General features: G+C 44.7%; 1 long non-coding RNA gene across 1 annotated transcript; it reads right to left on the reverse strand.

Moving 5' to 3' along the window:
• Positions 1-481: 481 nt before the first annotated feature.
• LOC119135962 lies at positions 482-21876 on the reverse strand. Its single transcript, XR_005100647.1, has 2 exons — positions 21233-21876; positions 482-599 (listed from the first exon to the last, which is right to left on the reverse strand). It is a non-coding gene; the product is annotated as an uncharacterized LOC119135962 (long non-coding RNA).
• Between the last annotated feature and the right edge of the window lie 1017 nt (positions 21877-22893).

Genomic DNA, 22893 nt, shown 5'->3' on the forward strand with positions numbered 1-22893 from the left:
GAATCTTTGGCCACAAACTGAGCAGGAAAAAGGTTTTTCACCTGTGTGTGTTCTTAAATGGGTTTTTAAATGTCCCTTCTGAGAGAATCTTTGGCCACAAACTAAGCAGGAAAACGGTTTCTCACCAGTGTGGGTCCGTGTGTGTTTTTTTAAGTAACCCTTCCGAGAGAATCTTTGGCCACAAACTGGGCAGGGAAAAGGTTTCTCTCCTGTGTGTATCATTGTGTGTAGTTTCAAACTACTCTTATGAGCAAATATTTTCCAACACTGAGAACATTTCCAGTGTTTGTTTTCAGAGTGACCTGTAATATCACCGCTATACTCATCATCATCATCATAATCGTCATGAGACGTGTCATCACTATCTGATGATGAAGCCAAGCCTTTGCTTGCCCCACTTGGAACTCCATCTTTATGCTTCACAAGAAAAGCAGTCGATGTCAACTTGTAGATTTCCTCCTCCTCCGACTCCTCTTTTTTGATTAAAGGAGTCTTCTGCTGCTTTTGCTCAAAGTGGGGGACCTCTACGTCCACCTCTTCCTCTTTAACATGACGACGCTCTGGCTCCTGATGCTCAGGACCAAAATCTTCAATAATGTCTGCAAACACAAACACACGTAATAATTTATATTTACAACAAAGCTTATTCAGAGCGCAAAATCAAGTTCACTTTACGACTTTACTGTTTGACATTAGAAAACTGACTGATGGCATTTTTAGGCGGGTATCCTTGTTTATTTGTGGAAATACGTGGACATTTCTGAGTGATGGCTCAGTCAGAAGTGTTTTAGGGATTACCGTATATTCCGGACTATAAATCGCTCCAGAGTATAAATCACACCAGCCATAAAATGCATAATAAAGAAGAAAAAAACATATATAAGTCGCACCGGAGTACAAGTCGCATTTTTGGGTGAACTTTATTTGACAAAATCTAACACCAAGAACAGACAACAACGGTATGCTAACGTTACATAAACACAAACGTGGAGCTGAGAACGTGCCCGACATAACATTAACAGTTATTCAAATAACTAACATAAATAACACGTTTATCAAACCATCTACAAACCGGATTCGGTTGAAGTTGGGAAATTGTGTAAAATGTAAATAAAAACAAAATACAACGATTTGAAAATCCTTCTCGACCCATATTCAATTGAATACACTACAAAGACAACATATTTAATGTTCAAACTTATAAACTTAATTGTTTTTTTGCCAAATAATAATTAACTTAGAATTTCATGGCTGCAACAAGATCAATAGAAGTTGGGAAAGGTGGCAAAAAATACTGAGAAAGCTGAGAAAAGCTCATCAAACACCTATTTGGAACATTCCACATGTGATCAGGCTAATTGGGAACAGGTGGGTACCATGATTGGGTATAAAAGGAGCCGCCCCAAACATGCTCAGTCATTCACAAGCAAGGATGGGGCGAGGTTCACCACTTTGTCCACAACTGCGTGAGAAAATAGTTGAACAGTTTAAGAACAACATTTCTCAAAGCAAAATTGCAAGGAATTTAGGGATTTCAACATCTACGGTCCATAATATCATCAAAAGGTTCAGAGAATCTGGTGAAATCACTGCACGTAACCGCCACGGCCGGAAACCAAGACTGAATGACCGTGACCTTCGATCCCTCAAAGTTTTAATAACATACCTTAACATTTCTTTCCAAACACTGCCTGTGACGCGGCAGTAATACCGCAGCAACACGGAAGTAACACAGCACTAATAGGGTTTGATTAAATAAAACATACCGGTAAAAGTCACTGAGACGCGGCGGTAACACAGCAGCAACACGGTAGCACAGCACTAACAGGGCTGATTAAAAAAGCATACAAGTAAAAGTAAAAAAAAGAGCTTCATCGTCTTCATCTTCCTCCTGTGCATTGAAACCATCGAAGTCTTCCGACTGGAATAGCGTTAGTTATCCTTTGCCACACACTTTCTCAGTATCTCTTTCGTCGTCGGTTTTATGCATTTCTTCTAGCATATTCCATGATGAGGGTCTGTTCATGCTAATTTTATTCATGCACGAAGCGCTAAATTACATTAAACTAGCGAGCGACACGTATAGCTCCAGAGTAGACGGGACCACGAAATAAAGAAAAGGGTGATGCAACACAATGTCATCAACTGCCTTTAGCTTAAAAGCGGCATCATATGCATTTCTTTTGTCCCCCATAATGACGGTTTGTGTATAAAAGCTTCCTTTCAGTAATGTCCGTCTTGATCTCGTTCTGTCTCTTCTTTGTGTGAATTATACGGCACTATTTGCCTGGCGGATGGACATGCGATCAACACACCACTTTTCTCCCCAGTGACCGTGTCCATATATACCTCCGCCCAGCAAAGCGGTGCCGCACAACAGCGGTCCACAGCCTTTTTACGAGTGTATAAAAGTGATCAAGTCATCACAGAAATCACGGAAATAATCATATATAAGCCCCCCATAATGATGGTTTGTGTATAAAAGCTTCCTTTCAGTAATGTCCGTCTTGAACTCGTTCTGTCTCATCTTTGTGTAAATGTTACGGCACTATTTGCCTGGCGGATGGACATGCGACAACACACCACTTTTCTCCCCAGTGACCATGTCATATCCCTCCGCCCAGCAAAGCGGTGCTGCACAACAGCAGTCCGCAGCCTTTTTACGAGTGTATAAAAGTGATCAAGTCGTCACAAAAATCACGGAAAAAATCCTATATAAGCCCCCCATAATCAAAGTCAAAGTCAAAGTCTTCTTTATTGTCAATTTCTTCACATGCCAAGACACAAAGAAATCGAAATTACGTTCCCACTATCCCACGGTGACAAGACATAGTACACAATGTACATACAAGTAAACAACACAAAAAAATAAAAACAAGAAGGCACAAACAATGAATAAATAAGAGTGATGAATAAATAATAAATAAACAAATAACACAATAAATAAGAGAAGCAAAAATGGAGCAAGTGTGCATACAGCAGACAGTCAGAATATAGCGCAAAAGTACAGGACGCTACGCAGAAGGGGGGAGGGAGTTCAGGATCCTAACAGCCTGGAGAATGAAGCTGTTGGTGAGTCTGGTGGTGCGGGAGCGCAGGCTCCTGTACCTCTTCCCAGAGGGCAGAAGATCGAACAAAGAGTGAGCGGGGTGACTCACATCACTCACAATCGAGGACGCTCTCAATGGTGCCACGGTAAAATGTAGTCATGACGGCCGGAGGAGCACTTGCTCGCCTGAGTTTCCGCAGGAAGTACAGGCGGCGCTGGGCCTTCTTCGCCAGTGATGCGGTGTTGGTGGACCAGGAGAGATCCTCACTGATGTGTACCCCCAGGAACCTGGTGCTGCTCACCCTCTCCACCACAGCATCATCGATGGTCAGCGGCAGGTGTTGGGTGTGACCCTTCCGGAAGTCAACAACAATCTCCTTGGTCTTGTTGACGTTCAGCAGGAGGTTGTTGTCCTTGCACCACGTGGTCAGAAGGTCAACCTCCAACCTGTATTGAGTCTCGTCGCCCTTGGTGATGAGACCCACCAGAGTCGTGTCGTCAGCAAATTTCACCATGCGGTTGGTGCTGTAGGTTGCAGCGCAGTCATGCGTCAGCAGGGTGAAGAGCAGCGGACTGAGCACGCAGCCTTGGGGGGCCCCCGTGCTCAGCGTGATGCTGGCGGAGATTTTGTCGCCAACACGCACCACCTGAGGCCTCTGACAGAGGAAGTCTAGTAGCCAGTTGCAGAGGTAGGTACTGAGGCCCAGCTTGGCGAGTTTGCAGATGAGTCGTTGTGGCACAATGGTGTTGAAGGCAGAACTGAAGTCCACAAACAGCAATCTCACATACGAGTCCTTACTCTCCAGATGGGTGAGGGCCGAGTGGAGGGCAGAGCAGATGGCATCCTCAGAGGACCGTTTGGCTTGGTACGCAAACTGGAAGGGGTCTATGGTGGGGGGGAGAATGGATCTGATGTGCTCCATGACAAGCCGCTCAAAGCACCTCATGATGATGGGCGTCAGTGCCACGGGGCGGTAGTCATTGAAGCAGGACGGGGCAGGTTTCTTCGGCACAGGTACGATGGTGGCAGCCTTGAAACACGAAGGGACGACGGCCTGCTGCAGGGAAATGTTAAAGATGTCCGTGAAGACACCCGTCAGCTCCCCAGCGCAGTCCTTCAGCGCTCGACCTGGGATGTTGTCAGGGCCCGCCGCCTTACGGGTGTTGATAGCGGCAAGCGCCCTCCTCACGCTATCAGCAGAGAGGCACAGGGGCTGCTCTTGTGGAGGGGGAGGGGTCTTCAGCGGGCAAGTGCTGTTCTGAGCGTCGAAGCGAGCAAAGAAGCGGTTGAGATCGTTGAGCAGACGGACGTCGCCCTCACAGCTCTGCGGCGCGGGCTTGTAGTCCGTGATGGTCTGAATGCCCTGCCAAAGGCTCCGTGCGTCCTTGAAGTGGGCGGTAATCTTGCAAGAGAACGCCCTTTTCGCCTCCTTGATGCCCCGGGACAGGTCGGCCCTCGCTGTCCTCAAGCCAGCCTCATCCCCCGCTCTGAAGGCTTTGTCCCTGGCCCTCAGCAGCCTGAGGACAGCCCCAGTCAGCCATGGCTTCCAGTTAGCCCGAGTGACGATGTATTTCGAGTGGGTCACATCATCAATGCACTTCGCGATGTAAGAGGAAACAGAGTCAGTATACTCCTCTATGTCCGTCCGATCATTGCAAGTGGCCGCCTGCTTAAACATTTCCCAGTCAGTAGAGCCAAAGCAGTCTCGAAGCACATCAGAGGCACCCTCAGGCCACACTCTAACCCGCTTGCGAACCGGCCTGGATGCTTTCACCATTTGTCTGTATGCGGGCAAAAGCATAACAGTGATATGGTCAGAAAGTCCAAGATGGGGGAGGGGGGCGGCTTTGAAAGCTCCTTTATGTGAAGAGTAGACCAGGTCCAGGAAGCTGTCGCCACGTGTTGGAAAATTAACATGCTGGTGAAGCCTCGGAAAAACAGACTTCAGGTTAGCGTGATTAAAATCCCCAGCGAAGATGGTGAAACCGTCAGGGTGCGCCGTCTGTTGTTCACTGACAGCCTGGTACAGTTCACTAAGAGCCGCGATCCTGTCGCCTTCGATGTTGGAAGGCGGAATGTATACCGCAACTAGCAGAATCGCAGTAAATTCCCTCGGCAGTTTGACGGTTTGTGTATAAAAGCTTTTATCCCCAGTGACCGTGTCACATATCCCTCCGCCCAGCAAAGCGGCACCGCACAACAGCGGTCCACAGCCTTTTTACGAGTGTATAAAAGTGATCAAGTCATCACAAAAATCACGGAAAAAATCCTATATAAGCCGCAGGGTTCAAAATTTGAGAAAAAAGTCGCGGCTTATAGTCCGAAATTTACGGTATTAGCGTTTTAGCTCAATAGCTCCCAGGTCTTGTGACCTATTGACCCCAAACTATGGAGGATGATAGTTCCACCTAGGCTTGTTGAGATACTCTTTTTGGAATTTCATGCCAATGCTTAATTTTTTTCACTGAATTTATTACTATCAAAATTAGAGTTTAACTTAATAGCTTCCAGGTCATGTGATCTATTGACCCCAAACTGAGACAGATGATAGTCAAAAACGATCTGGTTGAGATACACCTCTTGAAATTTCATTCCAATGCTTCAAATATTTTTTGTGATTTTATTACTGTAAATATTAGCATTTTAGCTCAATAGCTCTGAGGTCATGTGACCCAATTATATTAAAACACATTGCTGAGGCTATTTTAAACGTACATGTCAATAACACATTTTTCATTTTGAAAAATAAAAATACAACATGGTGAGGCATATTAGAAATGCTTATTTTTTTATTTTGAAAACATCATCATCATCAGTTTAAAGTCCGCTTTCCAGGCGCCGCTGGGTTGGACTGGGTTCTGTCGCCAGCTTCTGCTCTTCGGACATCGAGCTTTTGACTGTTAACTGTAGACCCTTCTACCTGCCCAGAGAGTTTACTGTTGTTAGCATCACGGCTGTGTACGTGCCTCCTAGCGCTAACACTAAAGAGGCCATGAGGGTTCTCTATCGGACGATCAGTGAGCTGCAATCCACGCACACAGAGGGGGTTTTCATCATTGCTGGGGACTTCAACCAGGCTAGCATGAAGACTATTCTCCCTCATTTTTACCAACACGTGGATTTTCCAACTCGGGGAGAGAACACTCTGGACTTGGTTTACACCAATATAAAGGATGCATTCAGAGCAGCCCCCCGCCCCCACCTCGGCTCTTCAGACCACCTATCTGTTATGCTAACCCCTGCATACAGGCCCCTGCTGATCAGAGCAAAACCCACAGTGAAGCAGGTGAGGGTGTGGTCTGAGGGGGCCATGGAGGCACTCCAGGACTGCTTTGAGTGCTCTGACTGGGACATGTTCAAATCAGCAGCAACATATGACAATCAGATCAACATTGATGAGTACGCCATGACTGTGTCAGCCTACATCAACAAATGCTCCGAGGACGTCAGCACCACTAAGAACATCATCACCCGAGCCAACCAACGACCCTGGATGACTGAGGATGTACGTCATATGCTACGAGCACGGAACTCAGCCTTCAAGTCTGGCGACAAGGAGGCACTGAGGACAGCGAGAGCCAACTTGAACCGTGCCATCAGGCTAGCGAAGCGAAGCCACAGTCGGAAAATTCAGGATTTTTTCCACGACGCCAATAACACCAGGAGTATGTGGCAAGGCATACGGGCGATCACGGACTACAACTCACCCTCCCCCCCGGTGGGTGAGGTTGATGCTGACTTCCTAAATGGTCTAAATAACTTCTTTGGGCGTTTTGAGGCACTAAACAGCACTCCGGCAGTTAAAACTGTTCCCCACCAGGAAGAGGAGGTCCTCTGCCTTGACTCAGCCGACGTGTGGAAGACTCTGAGAAGAGTCAACCCACGTAAGGCCCCAGGCCCCGACAACATACCTGGGCGGGTGTTCAAGGAATGTGCAGGCCAGCTGGCTGGTGTCATCACAGACATTTTTAACATCTCGCTGGACCAAGCCAAAGTGCCAGTGTGCTTCAAGGCTGCCTCCATCATTCCGGTGCCGAAGAAACCTCAAATCACCTCATGGAATGACTACAGACCTGTGGCACTGACTCCCATCATGATGAAGTGCTTCGAAAGGCTGCTCAAAGATCACATCGTCTCCAGACTCCCCCCAACATTCGATCCGTTCCAGTTTGCCTACCGGCAGAACCGCTCCACTGAGGATGCCATCTCCTCCGTTCTTCACCTGAGCCTGGCTCACCTGGAGGAGAGGAACACCCACGTGCGGTTGCTGTTCCTGGACTTCAGCTCAGCGTTTAATACCATCATTCCACAACATCTGGTGGAAAAACTGGAACACCTGGGCTTCAGCACCCCCCTTCGGAACTGGCTGCTAGACTTCCTCACCAACAGACCTCAGTCAGTCCGGGTCGGACAGAACACCTCCGATGTCATCACCCTCAGCACAGGCTCCCCTCAGGGCTGCGTCCTGAGCCCCCTGCTGTTCACCCTGATGACACACGACTGCGCCCCCAGGTTCACCACCAATCACATCGTGAAGTTTGCAGACGACACAACGGTGGTGGGCCTCATCAGGGACAACAACGACCTGGACTACAGAGAGGAGGTGGAGCAGTTGGTGGGCTGGTGCAGAGAAAATAGCCTGATCCTGAATGTGGAGAAGACGAAGGAGATCATCGTCGACTTCAGGAAGAACCAGCCTCACCACGCTCCACTGATCATCAACAGCTCAGCTGTGGAGGTGGTCAGCAGCACTAAATTCCTGGGAGTCCACATCACAGACGACCTCACCTGGACTGTGAACACCACAACACTGGTCAAGAGGGCACAGAAGCGCTTGTACTTCCTGCGGAGGATGAGGAGAGCCCACCTGCCCCCACCCATCATGAGGACGTTCTACCGAAGCACCATAGAGAGCATTCTGACAAGCTGTCTCTCGGTGTGGTGTGGAGGTTGCAGCGCCTCCGATTGGAAGAACCTGAGGAGAGTGGTGAGGACAGCAGAGAGGATCATCGGGGCTCCTCTTCCCTCCATTCAGGACTTGTCATCCCAGCGCTGCGTGTCCCGAGCCCGAAATATTATCAGTGACCCATCACACCCCCACCATGGACTGTTCTCCCTGCTGCCCTCTGGGAAGAGGTTTCGCAGCATCCGCTGCAGGTCCACCAGGTTCTGCAATAGTTTTTTCCCTGCTGTCGTCAGACTGCTGAACATTCAAACGTAGCATTCCTCTGCACACTTGTAAATACTGTTTTTGTCTCCTGCACTGTTCACATACTTTATCACTGCTGCACTTTGTACTTTATAATTATCTTATCTCATATTTTTATATAGAATGTCACTTTTTTTTTAACCAGCCGAAATACCTCTACATTGCTGAAAGCCGTATGCAACGAAATTTCGTTTTGTACACACCTAGTGTTGACAAAATGACAATAAAGTTCTGTCTAAGTCTAAGTCTAAGTCTAAGGGTTCTCGATATGGCCTTCTTCCACCGGGAACGGTCCATGGCCATCTCGTGGTTGATGCCGAGTGCCTTCATGTCGGCTGCCACGGTCATCTGCCAGGTCTTTTTAGGTCGGCCACTGGGTCTTGTTCCCTCTACGTTATACGACATAACTTTCTTCACCCAGTCGTTCTCGTCCTTCCTCACTACATGTCCATACCATCGCAGTCTGCCTCTCCTCACCACATCCACTATGGCCTCCACTCCCATCTTCTGTCTCAGCTCTGCACTGGTCTTTTCCTCCCTCATTGACACACCACACATCCATCTGATCATCCTCATTTCTGCTCTGTTTAGTTTGTCTTCGTGTTCTGTTTTCAGGGCCCATGCCTCACTTCTAGGGGTGTAAATCGCGGGTTTTGTCACGATACGATATCATATCGATACAAAGAACCACGATACGATATTTGCCGATATCTTAAAGCCTGCTGTGATTCATTCACGATACACCACGATATAGAGGCTTTGCAGTCACGTGGTTTTATCACGTGATTTTGTGTTATGCCGCCATCTTGGCGGTCAACTCGTCAGCTCGTTCCTACGTGTTTGTATGGATTGTCTGATTTCTGCGCTACGTTTTCACCGATTTCTTCCGAATTACGGCTGATTTGCTATCCAACGAAGTTAGGCATTTGGATGAAGACTCCAAGAAACGTTACAGAGAGAAGTTGAACCTTGTTGGCACAACGGATCCGTACCTTTTACCGAGAAGCATGCTAAAATCGCCCGAGCATTTTGCAACAGCCGACCTGCCTGAACGCTCATATCCAGATATTTATAATTACCTCGTCGATTTGTTTTGTAATGGCATTTCATAACTTGACATATTAAAAAACTGAATAGAGTGAAATCATTCGGATACTGTACCTGTCTGTTCAAGTTGCTACCATTTTTATTTTTTGTTTATTTTTGCATGATGCCACATCTGATTGGCTTGAAAACTTAACCAATAAAAATTTTAACCTTGTGCCAATGGCTTGAAAACTTTACCAATGTAGATTTTACCTTGTGCCAAATGAAGTAACAAAAACCCTCTTGTTAAAAAATGCTACATTAAAAAAAAATTGTTTCACAAGGTTCATAATAATTTTTGGGGAAATTTCCTAATGCATTCACTCGAGAATTAATTGTTCAATTCCAATATGAAGTTCAATATTTACATTGATAACGTTTTCAAGCCAATCAGATGAAGCATCATGAAAAAATAAACACAAAATAAAAACGGGGGGGTGAACTGAAGAAATCATCCCATTCCCTGCCTTGCTGCTCTTGCTGCCTTTCTAAAAATGCACCCAGCATTTTCAACAATCATATTTGTATCATCCCATATTGTATTATTTCACATTTTGTGAAACAAATCAGGGGTGAATAGTTTGTTTACATACCTGATATGGTCCTCATTGCATATCCTTGTGTAAATCGTAGGTTTCCATCGTTCACGACGAATATCCGCGATCCATTTATCACGTTTTTTCATGTTCGCCGGAAATCTATAGAAGCTAAGATTTGGTTTATCGCCTCGTCTATTGCTACATCCAACAGCACAGCAGGTATCCGGCATTTTTAAGCTCATATAACAAGAAAGCGTGTGTGAGTCGTTGACCGGCACTGAAAAGTTGACCGCCAAGATGGCCGCCAAGCTAATGTGGGTAGCTTGATGACGTCAGCTGCAAAGCCTCTATAGTGCTCTACGATCGATATAGAACAATATCCTGATTTATAACAATTCATACGCAAAATCAACAAGGTACTGCAAACTCTATTTAGGAAATTACAAGAGTATTGTAGTATACAAAGTGCTTATTTTAAACACTGAACTTTATCAAATTCCTATATTTTTTCTCATATAAGTAAAGAAAAATGAATATTCTTTCTTTTTTTGTAATACCATTAACTTTAAAGTGCATTACTGAACTATTTAATTACAAAACAAAAATAAGTTCTTTATAATGAATGTAGTAAACATTACACCTTGACCATATGTTCTAATCCAAATGCAAAAAAAAAAAAACATTCTCTTGCAATACCAGAGAACTATACACTAACTTCTTGGACACTAGCCATAGCACCAGCCCAGGAGCCGCGTAGTTGTCGGCTCCCCTTTCACGTGCCTGCTCTGCTCACAACACAACACGCCGCGTACTGCTCCCAGAAAGAGGAAGCAAGCAACAATGAACTGGATTTCAAAATAAAGTCGCGTCTAATGTCCGAGGTCAAAAACGGGCGATATAGATCGATGTTTACGTTTAGCATCGATGCCAACAAATCGTAGAGCATTATATCGATTAATCGATGTGTATCGATGAATCGTTACACCCCTACTCACTTCCGTACGTCATACTACTTCTGACACAGGCTGAGTACACTTGGCCTCTCATCTTCAGGGATGGGGCCTTAGATGTTAAAAAGGGCATGAGTTCCCTGAATTTCTTCCACCCGCTTCTCACCCTTGTGGTCACTGCTAGGTCCACCCCCCCATCAGCGTTAAGCATGTCTCCAAGGTAGCAGAAGCTGTCCACCACCTCGTACATCTCCCCATCTACCACGAGCCCCTCTTGCTCAGCTGGGTCTGCTTGGGCAACTTCTCCCCTACACCGCTTGCAATGAATGGAAGGTCACACTTGCAGCTAGTAGGCTGCCTTTTACTCCGCTGCATCTTCGGTGTACCCATCTCTGGCAACCCTTGCACTGGATAGAGTTAGCTTGCACTCCCTTCCCGCAAACTCCACATGGCCATGCTCCTGACTGCGATATCACTCCCAGGCCAGCACCACCGACCATGACCTTTGATTTTGCCGCATTCACCTTCATTCCTTTCACTTCCAGGCATGTCTTCCAGGCCGCTAGCTTCCTAGCTAGGTCTTCTCGGCTGTGAGCCATCAATACCAGGTCATCCGCGTAGAGCAGCTCCCATGGTAGTCCACCCCTCACTTCCCTCGATACCACATCCATCACGATAGCAAACAGTAATGGGCTGAGCACTGATCCCTGGTGCACCCCTACCCTTACTTCAAACCCATTACTGTCGCCAACCCCTGTTCTAACAGTTGTGCAGGCTCTGCAATAGAGAGCCATCACAGCCTTTACCAGTCCCTCTTCCACACCCGACTTCCTTAGGGCCCACCTCACCACCTCCCTTGGCACCGTCGAACGCTTTTTCCAGGTCGACAAAAGCGAAGTACAACCTCTTCCTCTTCTCCTGGTGTTTCTCTTGCATCTGTCGGATGACAAAAATTGCATCTGTTGTACCTTTACCAGGCATGAAGCCATACTGCATCTCGTCCACCTTTACCCGTGTCCTCACCCTCCTTTCCAACACCCTCTCTAATAACTTCATTCCATGCTCCAGCAGCTTTATGGCCCTGTATGACCCGCAGGCGAGTGGGTCCCCCTTCCCTTTGAATAGAGGCACCAGGACGCTTCTTGTCCAGTCCTCCGGAATGTGCCCCTCAGCGATGACACTGTTACACAGGTCGGTCATCCACTGCACACCGACGTCTCCCGCTGCCTTTAGCATCTCTGCCACCACTCCAGATGGTCCAGCTGCCTTTCCATCCTTCATGGCCTTCATGGCTTTTCCCACTTCTGTCCGTGTGATCGGGCCACATTCACCCTCCACTTTGTCGCATCCCGCCTCACCATCCCAGTCATTCTCCACATTCAGCAACTTCTCCATGTACCTTCGCCATACTTCCTTCACTCCTCTGTTGTCTGTCACGATGTTGCCATCCTCATCCTTCACACAGTTTGCACCGGTCACATCACGCCTCTCCTTAACCATTTGCTTCGCTATCTTGAAGAAGCTCTTTTGTCCTCTCTCACTCTCCAATTCACTTGCAAATGCTTTCCTCTTGGTCTCTTGGGCCTCCCACACTGCTGTCCGTGACGCCCTCCTTGCCTCTATATACCGCACTCGGTCTGCCTCCCTTTTAGATTTCTTCCATACTTTATGGCACCTCCTCTTCTCATTCACCGCTCTTTCGACGCTGTCAAACCAGATGTCTTTACATGCTATCGCACTGCTATGATTTCCCTTAACTCTCTTTTATGGCGTTTACATCGCGCTGCTATCACACTTCTTTATCTTTGCTCTCTTTTACCGCAACGCCTATGGACACACTTTTTCAGAGCGACTGGCTTTACCACGAGAAAATGAAAGACGGCTGGCTATACCGCAGTGCCTGCTGCCCGATGATGACAGTTAGGATAGGCTCCAGCATGCCCGTGACTCCCGTGGGGACAAGCAGCATGGAAAATGAATAGATGGATCAACTTTTTTTTTTGAATGTGTTTAAACACTATTGCGGTGTTCTGCGGACTTTTCGTGAGCCTCATAGGCAAAAACCTTAAAACGCATTTGCTCAATGACATATTACGCAATTACATTAGCGTAAATGAAGATTGCACTGAAATAAAAACATATTCCTATTTCTAACGATTGAAGGTGGTTCTTTACAAAGTACCGTATTGGCCCGAATATGAGACGACCCTGATTATCAGACGACCCCCTCTTTATCAAGACTCAAGTTTGAAAAAAGACTTTTTGACTCAAGTTTGAAAAAAAGACTTTTTGAACACCAAATTTAATTTTTATACAGAAAATAATTACAGTACATCTGAAACAAATGATTACAACACAATATTCGAGAGAAAAAGCATGTTATTTTGCCTCATTCAAATCATGCAAAAATTGTCTATCACATCTTAACATCTGAACATTTAAATATGTAAACTAAAGTGCAATCACATTTGTAAATGAATGGCTTCTGGTTTTTGAAATGTAAAGAAACCAATCTACTGTGATAGAACAACACAATTGCAATAACTGCATTAACCGTCAAAGTGAAGTCTAACTGTAACTGTAGTCTTGAAACAAATCTGAATAAGGAAAAACACTGCAATAAAATAAAGCAAACTGCTACCGCTATTGTTGGGGAGCCTGAGGACTGTATACGGGGTTGGCTCTTATGGTTATGCTCTTTTTGCCCCCGGGTGTCGGTCAGAACACAGGAGGGAAGACGTGGTTCAGTTTTGATTGCTTTACTGAATTACCGGCAAAAAGGTAACAGGCCCTGTGGCTCATAGGGGCATACAGGCAAACTGGCAAAAGGTATAGTCACACGTTTGGTCATAAGGATGTGAGAGCAGGTGTGTGTAGTGTACATGGTAGAGATGCACCGATCCGACTTTTTCAGTTTCGATACCGATACCGATGCCGTGGTTTTGCGTATCGGTCGATACCCGATACCGATCCGATATTATGGTTGACTTAACAAGCTACATACCTCTACATGTGGAACAGAAAAGACTAAAGGCAATGGCATCAGGCATGACTACACAGTTCATTCCTAAGACAAAATGTAACAAGATAAAGCAGATTCATGCAATGAACTATTTATTTGTAACATAAATTGTGCAACAGCAGCAATAAAGTGTATCAGCATTTAAATTCAAGTAAATTAGGATACAAACTTCTTAAAAAAAAATACAAATGTTGCAGCTGGAACTGCACTGGGCAAATATAGAAAGGGTGATCAAGCACACAGTAACCAAATATTAAAATAAATAGTAAACATGTAAACATTAGGTGCCGTTCCACATCACTCATGACCTGTTGATGCTCTAAATGCTCATTTAAGCAGCAATGAGAAGTGCTCCCTGAAAACAAGCTCCGCTTAGTACTAGTACTATACCTGGCAGTACTACCACCACCCCTGGCAACATTAGCTTTGCGGACATTACAAACTGCCGTCGAGCTAGTTGGCGTGTTCAGTTTAAAGTACCTCCACACAGCTGACTCTTTCGTTCGCTCCATGTTTGCGTTTGTTTAGAAAACTCTCGTGGCATGCGGCACACGTGCTGCTGACGTATGACGTAGCCGCGTCCCGCGGCACACGTGCTGCTGACGTATGACGTAGCCCGCGTCCCAATAGATTAAGGAAAGGATCGGCTCACAGATCGGCTGCATTTTCCGATACCCGATCCATCAATTTTGTTGATATCGGGGCCGATATCCGATCCAGATATCGGATCGGTGCATCTCTAGTACATGGGTGAGTCTTTGGGTGTGTGAATGTGATTCTTGTGTGTGTGATTATTGTATGAAGCGTGTGGAGGGTGTGTGTGTGTGTGTGTGTGTGTGTGTGTGTGTGTGTGTGTGTGTGTGTGTGTGAGTGTGTGTGTGCGTGTGTTTCTGCAACAGACAGAAATACAGCACATAAGTCAACGCTCAACTTCTGACGTCACACAACACTAGTAGACATAACTAACAGCGCGTAACGGGTCCGCTATACTACCGTAATTTTCGGACTATAAGTCGCTCCGGAGTATAAGTCGCACCAGCCATAAAATGCCCAAAAATATGAAAAAAAACATATATAAGTCGCTCCGGAGTATAAGTCGCATTTTGGGGGGCAATTTATTCGGCAAAATCCAACACCAAGAACAGACATGAACGAGCAACAACAGGCTAAATGATAGGTATGCTAACGTGACATAAACACAAACAAAGAGCTGAGAACGGGCCTGACGTAACATTCAGAGTTATTAAAAAAAACTATTACATAAATAACACGTTTATAAAACCATCTGTGTCACTCCAATTCATTAAATCCATCGATCGTCCTTTGTCAACAATGCTGTGTGCCGCGCCGCAGTTCAAATTATTCCACAGGCCCATACAACGATATATAAACTATATTTTAAATAACTATCACATAAACAAAAATATTATCAAACCATTTGTGTCACTCCAAATCATTAAATCCATCGATCAAATTTCTCGTCTTTTATCGATCGTCCTTTGTCAACAATGCCGTGTGCCGCGCCGCAGTTCAAATTATTCCACAGGCCCATACGATATATAAACTATATTTTAAATAACTATCACATAAACAACAATATTATCGAACCATTTGTGTCACTCCAAATCATTAAATCCATCAATCAAATTTCTCGTCCTTTATGTCATCCTGGTGACAGAGAACATGTCCAGAGGATATGGCGCTTTAAAGTGTTAATTACTTTACTTGTTTTTTTCTCTCTATTTTTCATGTTTTGAATATGTTCAAGATAAAGATATCAAAGCATGTGAAGTGATCAACTATACTAAAAATAACATGTGAAGTGGTCAACTATACTTGTAAGTAAGTGATGTGTTAATGATCAAGTAAAAATTTGTGAAAAAAAAACATATATAAGTCGCTCCTGAGTATAAGTCGCCCCCCCACCCAAACTATGAAAAAAACCGCGACTTATAGTCCGGAAATTACGGTAAATAACAATAAATGAAATACTCTCGGCAACACACCAAACATAAGTCATCGAGACAACAAAATAGATTAACCACTGCGTAACGGCTACTCGTACAATGCGAGGCAAAGGAACGTGCCGAAGCTATCAATCAAACGGCGCACACACGAAACAAACCGCGATCAGACACACGGCACAACAGTAGACAGTATTAACAATAAATGTTTATACTCACTTTGTGTCAAAGACGCACACGATCACACAAAGTGCCAGTGTGCTTCAAGGCTGCCTCCATCATTCCGGTGCCGAAGAAACCTCAAATCACCTCATGGAATGACTACAGACCTGTGGCACTGACTCCCATCATGATGAAGTGCTTCGAAAGGCTGCTCAAAGATCACATCGTCTCCAGACTCCCCCCAACATTCGATCCGTTCCAGTTTGCCTACCGGCAGAACCGCTCCACTGAGGATGCCATCTCCTCCGTTCTTCACCTGAGCCTGGCTCACCTGGAGGAGAGGAACACCCACGTGCGGTTGCTGTTCCTGGACTTCAGCTCAGCGTTTAATACCATCATTCCACAACATCTGGTGGAAAAACTGGAACACCTGGGCTTCAGCACCCCCCTTCGGAACTGGCTGCTAGACTTCCTCACCAACAGACCTCAGTCAGTCCGGGTCGGACAGAACACCTCCGATGTCATCACCCTCAGCACAGGCTCCCCTCAGGGCTGCGTCCTGAGCCCCCTGCTGTTCACCCTGATGACACACGACTGCGCCCCCAGGTTCACCACCAATCACATCGTGAAGTTTGCAGACGACACAACGGTGGTGGGCCTCATCAGGGACAACAACGACCTGGACTACAGAGAGGAGGTGGAGCAGTTGGTGGGCTGGTGCAGAGAAAATAGCCTGATCCTGAATGTGGAGAAGACGAAGGAGATCATCGTCGACTTCAGGAAGAACCAGCCTCACCACGCTCCACTGATCATCAACAGCTCAGCTGTGGAGGTGGTCAGCAGCACTAAATTCCTGGGAGTCCACATCACAGACGACCTCACCTGGACTGTGAACACCACAACACTGGTCAAGAGGGCACAGAAGCGCTTGTACTTCCTGCGGAGGATGAGGAGAGCCCACCTGCCCCCACCCATCATGAGGACGTTCTACCGAAGCACCATAGAGAGCATTCTGACAAGCTGTCTCTCGGTGTGGTGTGGAGGTTGCAGCGCCTCCGATTGGAAGAACCTGAGGAGAGTGGTGAGGACAGCAGAGAGGATCATCGGGGCTCCTCTTCCCTCCATTCAGGACTTGTCATCCCAGCGCTGCGTGTCCCGAGCCCGAAATATTATCAGTGACCCATCACACCCCCACCATGGACTGTTCTCCCTGCTGCCCTCTGGGAAGAGGTTTCGCAGCATCCGCTGCAGGTCCACCAGGTTCTGCAATAGTTTTTTCCCTGCTGTCGTCAGACTGCTGAACATTCAAACGTAGCATTCCTCTGCACACTTGTAAATACTGTTTTTGTCTCCTGCACTGTTCACATACTTTATCACTGCTGCACTTTGTACTTTATAATTATCTTATTTCATATTTTTATATAGAATGTCACTTTTTTTAACCAGCCGAAATACCTCTACATTGCTGAAAGCCGTATGCAACGAAATTTCGTTTTGTACACACCTAGTGTTGACAAAATGACAATAAAGTTCTGTCTAAGTCTAAGTCTAAGTCTATCACAGCAACATACCCAGTCGATACCAGCAACCTTTAACTTACCGCTGCACACAAGCTCCAACAATCGCGATAAGCTGAGGTAACTCACGCGCGACTTAAGGCGCGGTGACGTAACTTCGCTTTAAAGATATCTGGCGCCATCTAGCGTTGTGAATGGTTATAATGTCGAGACCCCGAATGTAATCCGGCCCCCACTTTTTCAGTCTTATTTCAATGCAAAAAACCTCGTCTTATATTCGGGCCAATATGGTAAGTGAAAGTAAGAAGTTGGAAAATCTGGAATTACAAAACATGAGATTTAGCTAAAGTTCATACCGTAATTTTCAGACTAAAAGTCGCTTCGGAAAATAGGTCGCATTAGCCATAAAATGCACAATAACGTGAAAAAAAACATATATAAGTCGCTCCGGAGCATAAGTCGCATTTTGGGGGGAAATTTATTCGACAAAATCCAACACCAAGAACAGACATGAACGAGCAACAACAGGCTAAACGATAGGTATGCTAACATGACATAAACACAAACGAAGAGCTGAGAACGGGCCTGACGTAACATTCAGAGTTATTAAAAAAAAACTATTACATAAATAACATGTTTTTCAAACCTTCTGTGTCACTCCAAATCCTTAAATCCTTCAAACTCTTCGTCCTCCGTGTCACTTAGAAACAAAGCCGCTAATGATGCCGGTAGTACGTGGGGCCCTTCGTCATCTTCGTCATGCCGTGATCAATCTTTATCCTTTTTGTAAACAACCGCCGCGCCACGCCGCGCTGCTGACGTCACTTCAAATTACAGTAATCCCTTGCTACGTCGCGGTTTATCGCGGTTTTTTTTGAAAATGTTTGAAAAAAAACACACATCTAAGTCGCTCCTTATTATAAGTTGCCCCCCCACCCAAACTATGAGAAAAAACGCGACTTATAGTCCGAAAATTATGATATATGTCAAACAATGATCAGTTTAACTGAGTAACTATGAAGTATTCAGAAGTATGCATATACACTCATCACGTGTAAACATTAGACACCAGCAAGAAAAACATGTTCAATGGGCAAAATGTTTTGAAAATAAATAATGTGTTATTCTGAAGCATGGAGAATTGAAATGTGGACAGAGACCGTTGGCATGGCAAATGATAACATAGCAACAAAACATTAGCCAGGATTAATATTGTTTTGAGTTCATCGTCGCACAAGACAGTTCACCGGGACCGAGGAGATGAAGGATTGAAACTGTTTACACGACTAGGCGACAGAAAAAAGGCCGAGCGCTGCCAAGGATGGGACAAGATGTAGCAGGCCCTCTGAGTGAGGGGAGAACTGGACTTTAAAAATATCCAAACAAGGATTGGACAAGATGTAGCAGGCCTTGCGGGTGAGGGGATAACTAGACTCTAAAACAGACTACGGCCCGCGGGCCACATCCGGCCCACGGGGCCGTTTAATCCGTATTATTATTATTACTGTATTTTCCGGACTAAAAGTCGCTCCGGAATACAAGTCGCATCAGCCATAAAATGCACAATATGGAGGAAAAAAACCATATACAAGTCGCACCGGAGTATAAGTCGCATTTTGGAGGAAATTTACTCGACAAAATCCCACACCAAAAACAGACATGAACCAGCAACAACAGGCTAACGATACGGTATCCTAACGTGACAAACACAAAGGAGAAGCTGAGAACGGGCCTGATGTAACATTAACACTTATTCAAATAACTATAACATAAATACCATCTTTATCAAACCATCTGTGTCACTCCGAATCATTAAAGCCATCGATCGAGTTCGTCCTCCTTTATGTTAACGCCGCGTGTGCGGCGCACCGCTGACGTCGGACTCGTCGTCAGTTGCAGTTCAAATTCTTCTCCAGGCCCATATAACAATATATAAACTATGTATGAAATAACAATAATATAAACAAACATTTTATCAAACCATCAGTGTCACTCCAAATCTAATCTTCATCTTGTCACTTAAAAAAAAAAAAAAAAAAAACACGCACACACACGGCTGTTGACGTCAGACTAGATATCAAATAAATGTAATATAAAGAACAATTTTAACAAACCATCCGTGACACTCTAAATCATTAAATCCATCGGAATATTTATCCTCTGTGCAAAAAAAAAAAAAAAAAAAAAACAATCTGTGCAAAAAATAAAATAAAAATACACAGCTGTTGACGCCGGACTACGTGGGCTGCTGATGTCAGACTAGATATATCAAATAAATGTAATATAAATAAGAATTTTAACGAACCATCCGTGTCACTCCAAATCATTAAATCAAAAAAAAAAAAAACAGCTGTCGATTCCGGACCTACGTGCGCCGCTGACGTCAGCCTCGTCATCAGCTGCGGCCCCAATTATTCCACAGTTCTAGTATATACCGTAATTTTCGGACTATAAGTCGCGGTTTTTTTTTCATAGTTTGGGTGGGGGGGCGACTTATACTCAGGAGCGACTTATATACATATATATGGGGTTTTTTCACTTTTTTGGGCATTTTATGGCTGGTGCGACTTATACTCCGGTGCGACTTATAGTCCGAAAATTACGGTAACTATATTGTAGCTTTACCAAAGTACCAGGCAAGACCTGGGTTTGGTAACCGGCTCTTTATTTCACAAATCAAGAGCTCAACATATGAGCCAACACACGCAAGCGCCCTGGATCGCTCGACCCCCCCGCCTTCACGGCCTCCCTAGACAATCGGAAATTACTGAAGTCTAGATACATGTTGCTACTCTAAATAAACTAGATGTCAAATAACTATGATATAAATAACAAGTTTATCAAATCATTTGTGTCACTCCAAATCATTAAATCTCCCAACTTCGGAAGTCAGTGAATGGAAATGGAACTCATTGTCAATGAGGCTCCAATTATTCCACAGCCATAGTGCGCCCTCATGCGGTTTGAAGTGAAAACAACATGTGAAGTGATCAACTATACTAGTAAGTAAGTAAGTAATGTGTTAATGATCAAGTAAAAATGTGTGAAAAAAGTCACATATAAGTCGCTCCTGAGTATGTCAACCCCCCACCCAAACTATGAAAAATAACGCAAATTATAGTCCGAAAAATACGGTATTTGTATTATTTAACATTTTTTTGTCATTTTCCCTGCAATGACTGCGTTTCCCCAGTAGATGGGGAAACACCCGCCCGCGCATTTACTCCCGGAAGCAGTGTCAGAAAGCTCGGTGCATGCTGTTTGCGACTTATGTTAACTTTTAAAGGTTTTAAGGCCGACTTTAAGGAAGTACCTTTACATGCTATTTATATTACTTCACACAAAGACTACATCCATCTGCTCCTGGTTCGGCCCCCCAGTCAAAATTTAGAACCCAATTTGGCCTGCAAGTCAAAATGTTTGCCCACCCCTGCTCTAAAATATCCAAAAAAGGACGAGACTAATAGTCGCCAGCTCTTGTTACGAAACCAAGTGACGTATGTAAAAATGTTTGAGTTGTTTTGTGTGTGTTCTTCCATGTCTTGGGGAGAACGCCCGGCGCCGTATTGCTTTTTCTTGAACGTAGATTTAATATAATTGGTTGAAATTGAATTGGTGTGAGTCTGATTTGTGTGAATATCTTTGTCCTTAGAAGAAAAAACGAAGGTAAGTAATGGTTAATGCAAGGCCCTGGCCTTCTATACGTTGAAATTTTAAAACAAAGTGTACAAACCTGTTCTGTGTAGCACAACACGAGGGTGCTTGCAAACCTCGCTCAGCAGTTGAAAATGTTGCTCGTTCTCTTCTTTTATTCCACGAAGTTTCACCTCGTACTTTGGTGTCGGTATTGCACACATGTTGACCCGACAATCCAAAATCATTCCCAATAGATTCCCACTTGAGCTCTTATTGACAATGTAGCGTGTGTTTCTCTTTGTTAGCGACTAAGGTCAAATAAGCAAACACGACCGAGAAGCATCAGCGCGCGACCTGTTTGTCCGGACAGAAAAACCTATTTGCAGAGCGTTAGTTACGAAAAAACAACAACCGACCACAGACGTTGCTACACACGAGTTTGCTCAGCTGCAGCTACGAATCTTCTTCTTCTACTTCTTTTTCTTCTTCATCTTCTTCTTCTTAGTGGATCATGGGAAGATGGCGGAGGGAGTCGACCCGCCGTAAAACCTGCGAGTAGTAAGCTTTTTTTATTTTTCCCAGGGTTGACACCTAGATTAAAGGTAATGCGTGAAATACGACAAGGGTGTCTGATTAGTCCCAAATGATTCGTTCTGTGTGTACAGCTATTAGCATATCTTATTTTTAAAGTAAAAAAAAAGTCAAAAGTCTGCTTTATTGTCAATTTCTTCACACGTCAAGACACACAAAGAAATCGAAATTACGTTCCCACTATCCCACGGTGACAAGACATAGTACACAATATACATACAAGTAAACAACACAAAAAGTAAAAACAAGAAGGCACAAACAATGACTAAATAAGAGTGATGAATAAATAAACAAATAACATAATAAATAAGAGGAGCAAAAATGGAGCAAGTGTGCCTACAGCAGACAGTCAGAATATAGCGCAAAAGTACAGGACGCTACGCAGAAGGGGGGAGAGAGTTCAGGATCCTAACAGTCTGGAGCAGGAGTGTCAAACTCAATTGGACAGGGGGCCGAAATTCAAAACACACTTCAGGTCGCGGGCCGAACAGAACAAACATTTATTGAACACACTAAAACTAACTTTTAACATAAATATAAATACAAACGGACAGGAATGTTATTCTGGAATATATAAACTTAAACTTTAAATAACTTAAAATATCTTGATCTCCATAAAAATATACCCAGTTAAAATTATACAAGTTAGAAAAATATCTCCTGTCAAAATTATACAAGATAGAAATATGAACATGCTGCAAAACAAAACAAAACCTGGAAATATAAAAACAATTTGTGCTTTTCAGCAATAACAAATAATGAATCAAAACATTCAGTTTTCTTTGCTCTTATGCCATTTTATCAGAGCCGGATGATTGGCATCTTTTTTTGGCAACAAGTTGGTTTATGTTTGGTGTGAGGTCCCGTGTTGTGGAGACTCTCAGGATGGACTGAAGGTGCTCATCAGTGAGACGACTCCTGTGTGCTGTTTTGTTTGTCTTCATCACTGAGAACAGCTTCTCACACAGATATGTGCTACCAAACATGCACAAGGTTCGAGCCACATGTAGACGGAGTTGGGACATTGCTGCGGGAATGGAGTGAATAAACTCTGTGGGCCCTGCAGTGTCGTACTTTGACTTTAGCGTCCCATTACACTGCAGCTCAATCAGCTCCATCTGAATCTGAACAGGTGCAGATTCCACGTCGACGGCAAATGGGTTGCGA

This window comes from Syngnathus acus, chromosome 16, assembly GCF_901709675.1.
Source record: "Syngnathus acus chromosome 16, fSynAcu1.2, whole genome shotgun sequence".
Lineage (NCBI taxonomy): Eukaryota > Metazoa > Chordata > Actinopteri > Syngnathiformes > Syngnathidae > Syngnathus > Syngnathus acus.